At 35.0% G+C, this 10039-nt stretch overlaps 1 pseudogene across 1 annotated transcript; it reads left to right on the top strand.

Annotated features, from left to right (window-relative positions):
• Positions 1-1565: 1565 nt before the first annotated feature.
• Positions 1566-5391, top strand: LOC146908377 (uncharacterized; annotated as a pseudogene). Its single transcript, XR_015020213.1, has 4 exons — positions 1566-1645; positions 1921-3442; positions 3544-4214; positions 4293-5391. The product of XR_015020213.1 is annotated as an uncharacterized LOC146908377 (transcript).
• Positions 5392-10039: the final 4648 nt, after the last annotated feature.

Here is a 10039-nt window from a genome sequence, read left to right as displayed (position 1 = left end):
CCAAGAGACAAACTCTATACAAACCCTAGTTTGATTTCTAAACCCTTGTTTCAACCCCCTCTATCTCCCGGTTTACACTGATACAATGTCTATATTTATAGTAAAAGAATCCTCAATAAAACTGGAACAAATCTAGGCCCGAAAATACGTTTCTGTTTTATTTTCTGCTGTCAAAATCGGCCACCGTGCTCACCAAATCGGCCACCGATTTTTACAGAACCAACAGACAAAAAACAGAGTCCAAAATCGGTCATCGTGCTCTGAAAATCGGCCACCGATTTTCTGCTACCAGAATTCCAATTTCTTCAATTTTGAGGCACTTTCACAACAAGTTACCCAGGAGAGAGAGGGTCCTTATATAGTTGTCCGTTCCTTAACGAGGACCCATTTTTTCTTCCTTCAATAAAAGGTCCTTAACGAGGAGTGGTCCTTGTTAAGTAAAGACCCCCCATTGGAGATGCTCTTAAACATAGGAGAAAAAAGGTGTTTGAGGGTATTTGAAGCAAGCAACGTGGAGGCATCATTTGGCCTTAAAACAAACATATCCTTGTCACAATGTCACCTATATGGGCAATAAATTCTTCCCACGAGGCATCAATGTGTTCTGATCTACACTCTTAATTTTTGATTAAGGTACATACCAGTGAGGCAGTGCGACCTTTTATATGATAGGATAGGATTATTATATTTTTTCTTTTTTAAAGTATAATATATTATATTGTTAATATTATAAATTCTTGTAGTATCCCATACAAAAGAAATTATTGTACCCGTGCTATAATATCGTTTTTAAAAGCGTGACGTAGCTCAACCTATAAATATAGGAATGTGTTGTTGTCAATTAATCTCACAACAAGTTTAAAGTGTTTAAGTTGTGATGATACCTTGAAATGCTAACTGGAGTTTCGGATGGAAGCAAGACAAACCATTCGAAAAAGGTTTATGATCTAGTCTATTTAAAACCTAGTTCAGTTCGACATGTTTAGTAACCTAGTTATGTTACACATGAGTTTTTTTTTTTTTTTTTCAAGAGGATGTTACACATGAGTTGTGCTCTACAACTTGGTTTGATAATGATATTTTCATTTCTCTCGAGTAATATAATATGCATTTTTTTTTGGCTTAATTACACTTTTGACCCCCTAAGTATCCAAAAGTTGTGATTTTGGCCCCCTAAAAAAAATAACTCTTTTCAGGCCCCTTAAGTTTACTTTTGGTTGCAATTTTGGCCTCCCAAGCCAATTTTGACTTGTTCAACGCTGACTGAGGTGCCACCTGGACTTTTTTTTTTAAAAAAAAAAAATGCCAAGCTGGCTTTTATGAAACAAAAAATAAAAGAAAAAAGGAAAATGGAAAAGGAAGGCACGTGAGTTGCTTTTTGCCTTCAAAACATAACTTTGTAAAATTGGCCCCCTTATTTCATAAACCATCCATCTTCTCACTTCTTCTTCTCTATCGCTCTCTCTATCCATTCTAGGGGTTGTGTGAATCAGTTAGAGGTCAAGAACGTTGTGGTAGATCGCTGCTTATCGAAGCTACAGTAGGCCGATTCTAGGGTGGAGAAGATGAAGTGGGCTGAGAATGGCGCGAATGGGAAGGATGCTGGTGGAAGTAATGTTGCTCAAAAAGACAAGGGCAAGCAGAAGTAAGTTACTTTTTGTCTTCTTTTACTTTGTTTGTTTATGTTTTTGAACTTTGTATTGCATGTGGGTTATTTGTCTTGTTGTGCTTTTGTATAAAAACCTTGCATATACCTTTGTAAAATATTACTCTTTGTCTGTATTTGGTCTTTTTTATGGTTGGTGACAGTATTGAATACAATATTAATGCTTTAGGGGCTTATTTTAATTGTTGCATATGCCTGTGTAAAAGGTTGTATACGTATAACTTTGCCAAATATTGACTATTATATAACTTTAGGGCTGTTGTTGAGGACCACCCACTCAAGATAAGGTTCCACTACAATGGATACTTTACTACTGACCCTCATGTTTGCTACAAAAGAGGTGAAACCTACGAGTTTGAGGGTACATGGGATTTAAATGAAGTGAACTTAATTGATTTGGAGAAATTGATAAGGGAAGTAGGTGTGACAGGGGATTATACACTCTGGTATCCTGTAGCTGGGGGAGAACTGAAAGAAGGTGTTAGAGTAATCAAAACTGTTGGAGATGTGGAAAGGTTTAAGGATGAGTACAAGTTAGAGGAAGCTGTCAATTTTTACTTGGAACATCTAAGTTTGGAATATCTTGAGAAAATATATTCAGATGAAGAATTTTTCTATTCTGGTGAAGAACCTGAAAGTGAAACAGATCCTGAGTATGTGGCTGGGGAAGGTGAGCATTCTAAGCATGAAAGTGTTGATGGGAATGAAAGTGTTGATCTAGATGACAGTGACTATGATGAGGAATTTGACTGGACAACTGTGTTGCCTGACCAGCTAATCAATCCAACACCTGTTGATGCTTCAAGTGGTAGTGTTCAGGCTCTGGTAGCTGTTAATGCTTCAAGGAACCCTGATGCAACAACTCTGGAAGATTTTGATGATGAGCATGGAGATTCAGACTATCTAGAGAGTTCATGCTCTTCTCGAGATGAGAGAGGTAAGCAAAAGTTTACAAAGTTTAAGTTGTCTGATGAAATTACTTTTAAGGTAGGACAGATATTCACAAATGCTGAGTTGGTGAAGAGATCTGTTAAAGAGTATGGGTTGCAACAAAGGAAAGATGTCTGGACTAAGAAGAATGAGAGTAGAAGGATTGTGGTTAAGTGTCAGCCAAAATGTCCATTCCACATGAGGTTTAGCAGATCTGAACCAAAAACTTATTTTGTTCTTGCTAGGTATAACCCTGACCATAAGTGTTATAGCACTGGAAAACTTAGGTTGATTAAGACTGCTTTGTTGTCTAGGAAACTGATACCAATTCTGAAACACTCACCTGGTATGAAAATAAAGGATTTGCAATCAACTTGTAAAGATAAGTGGGGAGTTATGTTGAGTCACTTTAAGCTTTATAGGGCTAAGAAAAGGGCTTTGGAACTGATTCATGGTGGAATAGATTAGCAATATGCTCATCTTAGAAATTATGTTGAGGAGTTGTTGAGGAGTAATCCAGGTAGTACTGTTAGGATTAAATGTGCAGTTGGAGATGCAGGGCCGGTGTTTGAAAGGATATATGTATGCCTCAATGCATGCAAGAGGGCATTTGTTACAACATGTAGGCCCTTGATTGGCCTTGATGGATGCTTTTTTAAGGGCAGGTATGCTGGACACCTTTTGTCTGCAATTGGGAAAGATGGGAACAACCAGATGCTGCCTATTGCATTTGCAGTAGTAGAAGCTGAAACAAAGGAATCATGGGACTGGTTTCTTAAACTTCTTTTGGGTGACTTAAATGGTATTCAAGCAAAGAAGTGGTCTTTCATATCAGACCAACAAAAGGTATGTGAATGTATTTTATTTTGCAAATTATTATAGATGTGTAAATTAAGAGTCTTTTAGATATGTAAATTTTGTACTAATGATATGTTGTTTAAATGAAGGGACTGGTAAACACAATTGCATCATGTCCTGATGCTGTTGAGCACAGGTTATGTGTGAAGCACTTGTATGGGAATTTTAAGAAGAGACATGCAGGTGAGCATTTGAAAGAAGCAATGTGGATAGCAGCTAGGTGTACTACAATGGTGGAGTTTAACAAGGCTATGGAAAATGTGAAGAAAATTGATGAAGCTGCATGGAAGGAGTTGAATGAGTTGGCACCAGGTATGTGGACAAGGGTTGCCTTTAGCACTTACACATGTTGTGATTTACAAGTAAACAACATGTGTGAGGCCTTTAATTCTGCAATTATTGCTTTAAAGGAATTGCCTATCATCTCACTCATTGATGGTCTGAAGCAATACATAACAAATAGGATAGTAAAACTTAGGGATTTTATGCTGAGGTATGATGGAGATATTTGTCCTATGATTAACAAACTGTTTGATAAGTATAAGAAAGAAGCTGAGGGTTGGTCTCCAAATTGGAGTGGAGATAGGGACTATGCAAGATTTTCTGTTTCAGATGGGAGTGATGCATATGTGGTTAATCTCAAAGAAAAGACATGTGCATGTAGAAAATGGGAACTAACTGGCATTCCTTGTCCTCATTCAATTGCTTGTATCTGGTATAACCAGCAAAATCCAGATGAGTTTGTTGCTCATTGGTACAGGTTAGTTTACTTTCTTTACTTGTTTACAATTATTTTTTGTTTTTTGGGATTTTATTCAGTCATTTTATTACTTTACAGGAAATCCACATTTCTAGATACTTATGACAATCTGATACTTCCATCAAATGGACCAAAGTTGTGGCCAGAAATTGACTTGCCACCTATATTGCCACCTTACATGAGAAGGGCACCTGGTAGGCCCAAAAAGCAAAGAAAGAGCAAATGATGAGCCAAAGAAACCTTCAGCTTCTGCTGCTGCATCTGGTATGCAATCTTTGGTCAAAAGGAACCAAGTCACTGTGAGGTGCACAATGTGTGGTGTCTTGGGTCATAACCAAAGAACATGCTATGGTAAACAAGCTGTTGAGAGGAAAATTCCAACAGGGGGTAACAAGGTATATGCTCTTTCCATCTCTTATATGCTTCTGATACATGTTGTGTTGGTTTAATGTTTGCATGCTGTCATGTGTATTGCAGACTAACACAACTGTTAGGCAACCTCATCTTGGGAAAGAGAAGCAAGCAGCTAGGAAAAAATCAGTGGCAAAGAAGAAGACTCCTGCTGGTAACAACAGTCAGCCACCACCTGCTGCCAACATGATCAACACTCAGCCACCACCTGCTGCCAACATTGTCAACACTCAGCCATCACCTTCTGTCACAACTGGACCACCAGCTGCTAGTAGCTATACAGCATGTGCAAGCAACACTTTGAATATGACCAAAACTGTCAATGTGACCAAAACTGTGAATGTAACCAAAACTGTGAATGTGACCAACTCTGTGCCAATTGATGCCACTAAAGCTAAACCACAAGTTGTGGGAGAGAATGTGTTAATGGTGCCAAAGAAGGGCAGGACCACAGGTACAAAAAGAAAGAGTGGTGATTTGGAGCCTCTTGGGACACAACAATTTGTGAACAAGAAATGAAGTTAACAATCAGTGAATTGACAACTATTTAATAACTTGAGACTTATTTTCTATTTTGGGTTGTAATGAAATTTAAGTACTCCTTTAGTTGCATTTTTTTTTGGGTTGTAATGTTTAAGTACTCATACTTTATGTCATGTTTTGGTACCTTTGGAACCTAAGTCCTCTGTTGGGTTGTAATGTTTAAGTACTCAGACATATTATGTTCTCTTTTGGAACCTAAGTCTTCTTTTGGATTGCAACTTAATATCAAGAACATGTTATGTGTTATATTATGTCTACTATATCTTGTGTTCATATCAGTAACGTGCATATGTTCATCAACGCAAATTTTTTCATTCAATTGCCAAAAGCTAGGGCTACAAAATACTTCAACATCATTCAGGTTCTTACAACAAAACACAGTACATCACAAAAACTAACAACTTTACAACAAAAAACAACACAAACTAAACAACTTAAGAACAACATTCAACCTTATTTCATAGCTAACCCTAGAGCTAAAAGCATGCACATGAACAACATAATTCCCAATACAACTATGGCAATCACATGACTTCTTTCCTTCTTCATCATTTCATCATTCTTCTTTAACAGTGCTCGAATTATTTTCTTCTGTCTCTCAGGCACCTCAGGATCAAACCACCTAAAAAAATTGCATTTTCTTCTCACAAAATATTTCCCACAACCATGAAACCTCCTCCCTGGATTTCGTCAGTCCAAGTAGTGACCAACGGGGATTCAACACCACAGTGACAAACAACCTTGTTTCGATGCTTCAAGGAAGACCCGCTGACCGATGAAGATGAAGATGAAAATTCAACCATTTTCGTTTCTGGATAAATCACGAACAAAGAAGAGGGTGAAGATGAAGATGAATCAGAAAACGAAGAAGGAGATGGAGATTGAATCTGCAAGTTCAAATTCAATAAAGAAGAAGATGAATGAATCAGAAAACGATTCCAAAAAAAAAGGATGAAGTGAATGGAAACTGAACAAAGAAGAGGGTGAAGATGGAGATTTAGTAGAGGAACAAAGGATTGGAATGGATTTGGTGATTTGGGAATTTGGGGGTTTTAAAAACCCTAACTTCCGACCGTTGGGGGAGGGAAAAAGCACCTCACGTGCCTTCCTTTTCCATTTTCCTTTTTTCTTTTATTTTTTGTTTCATAAAAGCCAGCTTGCCATTTTTTTTTTTAAAAAAAAAAGTCCAAGTGGCACCTCAGTCAGCGTTGAACAAGTCAAAATTGGATTGGGGGGCCAAAATTGCAACCAAAAGTAAACTTAAGGGGCCTGAAAAGAGTTATTTTTTTGAGGGGGCCAAAATCACAACTTTTGGATACTTAGGAGGCCAAAAGTGTAATTAAGCCTTTTTTTTTTGAAGGAAGTAATATAATATGCATGTTTGCTATGACAAATAGTTTGCCAGAATCAAGAAATTATGACAAAGTCATCACGATATTAAACATGTATGTTGAGATGACATGTTTTTTTTTATTATAAAAATAATATTGGTATTCAATAAAAAAAATATGTATGTCTAATGGTATAAAGACCGATAATCTGTGAAGCTCGGATACGAGATACGATACGGATACGATACTGCACCGATACGCCGATACGGAAAAATTTTAAAAATCAAGATACGATACAGCTGGGATACGTTAATAAAAAAAATTATATAATTAAATGTACAATATAATTATAACCATACAAAAGAAATTATTGTACCCGTGCTATAATATCGTTTTCAAAGAGTTGCTTGCTTGACGTAGCTCAACCCATATACAAATAGGAATGTGTTGTTGTCAATTAATCTCACAATAAGGTTAAAGTGTTTAAGTTGTGATGATACCATGAGATGCTAATTGGAGTTATGGATGGAAGTAAGACAAACTGCTCGAAAAAGTCTACGATTTAGTCTATTTAAAATCTAGTTCAGTTCGGTTCGTTTAATATCAAAGTAAAACTTAAGCTTTTAAGAAAAAAGAAAAACCTATTTACTTAAATAGATCCAAATTGAGCTTTATAAAAAGTCTATTAAAGTATTGATAAATCATCTTATTTATCTTAAGCAACTTGGTTTGTTTCAAAGAGTTGAACAATGAAACTCATGCACATATTGTGCAAAAAAGAAGGAAATTATGAATTTCAATTTTCATTCCAACATATTAAATATTCCTAGATAGTTTTAGGATATGAGTTATATTTAAGAGACTTTGAAACAACTTTTAAATGATTGAATTCGTACATAGTTTTAAGATATGAGTTATATTACAAGACTTTGAAACAATTTTTAAGTGATTGAATAAAAAATGATTTATTTATTCTAATTTTAGACATTTGCTATTAATGTTGATAATAATCATTAAAGCAACATGCTCTTGTAAAAAAAAAAAAAAAAAGCTTTTATCGATGAAAGACTCAAGTGTGTGTAGCATTTGGTTAGTGATAGACCACTCAATAACTATACCCTATACATATTTTTATACAAATTGATTGTTGAATTAAAAGTTTATATTATACATGTATTATATCTATATATTTTGAAGTAAATATAAAATTATTTGATATGATTTTTTTTGGTTACAAAATTATTTGATATGATGTTATTAATGTCTTAACAAATTATGAATAATTATGTTACACATGAGTTTTTTTTACGAGGATGTTACACATGAGTTATGCTCTACAACTTGGTTTGATAATGATATTTTCATTTCTCTAGAGTAATATGCATGTTTGCATATTACTCTTTCAAGGAATTCTTTCAAAGTCATCATGATATTAAACATGTATGTAGAGATGACATATTTTTTTTTTTTGTTGTAATTATAAAAATAACATTGGTATTCAATAAAAAAAAAATACGTATGTCTAGTGGTGTAAAGATTAGGGATGGCAATACGGGCCAGCCCGCCCCGTTTAGGCCCAGCCCGCTATTAGCCCGCCAAAAACGGGGTGGGTGGGGCGGGTCAACTTGAGGGGGTGGGCTCAAACTCACACCCGCTCCCGCTTAAATGCGGACTAGCAGGCTGGCGGGCTGGCCCGTCTATTTTTTAAAATATTTTTTGTCGATTGTTATTAACAAGAGTGGTGCTATTCACCGCGATTGAAAACATAACGAACTTATCACGAACAGTTTGCATCTGTTAGATCTGGCATAAACACGATACATTGGTCGCTGGTCAATAAAAGAGTTAGAGAAGGATATTATTGTTTGTATTGTCGTGAGCTTCTCGTGATGATATTTATTGGGATAAGTAGCATTATCCTATTAACAAATACGCTACTATTATAAAAACAATAAATTCAATATAAAACAAATCTCAAAATAAATCCATCATACATCCAACATAAATCAAATTACAAAATAAATCTAACAACATGAAATAAGTTTCAATATAATATAGTGGTGAATCAGTTTTTTTCTAGAGGTAGTGGACTAATGGTGAATAAGTTATCACTTTTCACTATCAGAGAGTGGGACAATATGAGGTTGGGTTCGTATCATTTGGCCCAATTATTTATGAGGTGTGTAAATTAAAAATTCGGTCACTAATAGTAAAAAAAGAATGTTTAATAAGCCCGCGGGCCAGCCCGCCCCACCCTGCTATGACCCGCTTTTCAGCGGGCTTAACAGGGGCGGGCCAACTAGAGAGATGTGCTCAAAATCTCACCCCAGCTCGCCTAAAATGGCGGGTTAAACGGGTTGGCCCAACGGCCCGGACCCGTTTTGCCACCCCTAGTAAAGATCGATAATTGATCTGAAGATTTCGTGCTCAAACTCCGTTGTTATATTTTAAGTCTTTTATTTTTTTTTTTGAAGGAATATTTTAAGTCTTTTATATTAGTATCTTTTGTGACATTTATTTATTTAACTCTTTTATGTCAGTATCTTAGACTGTGACATTTATTTGTTAACTATATCTTTATTTATTTATTTATGATATTAGTATCAAAAAGTGAGAGTTTATAAAATAATTAAATTAAGAGTTTTTTATACCAACATCTATTAAATAAATTCTTAATTTGTGTTTAAAAACCTTAATGAATAAAAAAATATAGAAAGAAAGGAGTGACATTCTCATTTCTTTTCATATCAATTAAAGTTTAGTTAAATTAAATCCAAGAGAAACTCATGAAGATCAAGGAAAATAAGATTCCCTCAAAAATCTAAAAGAAAATTACCACTTACACCCTCCGGTCACTATTATAAACAAAAATCAATATTTTGGATTCATTCATTTAATGATGTATGTGGTCTATAATAAAGACCACATACATCATTAAATGAATGAACCTACAATATTGTTTTTTGCTTATAATAGTGACCGGAGGGTGTATACATCAACAATAGAAAGAATTCTCTATAATAAAAAAAAGGGTCTTGCTAACCAGTGCCCTCAGAGCAATGGTTAAGGAATCCCTTAAATATAAATTTTGTCTTGGAAATGTGATATGTTACTTTTGGTCAAGCAATAATTACACACCTTTTTCATAAAAATTTACTTCTTTTAGATGCTTAACCATTGCCCTTAGGGCATTGGTTAGCATTCTCCTAAAAAAAATAAATGCAATATTTCAACCCTAGCTCTTACATAAGAGACAAATCTTCACCAAGAATACTTAAATATTTCAATTTTAATGATGCAATATACTACTACTACTCCTAAATTCCAATATTTAAATTCCACATGTCACTATAAATATCATAATCATATTTAATACTCCTACTACCTCTACAAGAGTAGAAAACAATAATACCTCAAAAATAAAAAATGAAATTTCTCTTCTTCTGCTAGAAAAACACATGGCACATAAACACAAACACACTCTTTCTCTGTCTTTGATGTTAGAAGCTTTAAATGCTTCCCTTTACTCTCTCTGTCTCT

Source organism: Medicago sativa, chromosome 7 (assembly GCF_051527215.1).
Source record: "Medicago sativa cultivar Bolivia chromosome 7, Bolivia_mono, whole genome shotgun sequence".
NCBI classification, from domain to species: Eukaryota; Viridiplantae; Streptophyta; class Magnoliopsida; order Fabales; family Fabaceae; genus Medicago; species Medicago sativa.
The sequence above is the reverse complement of the archived record's forward strand: the minus strand, read 5'-3'. Positions and strand labels throughout refer to the sequence as shown.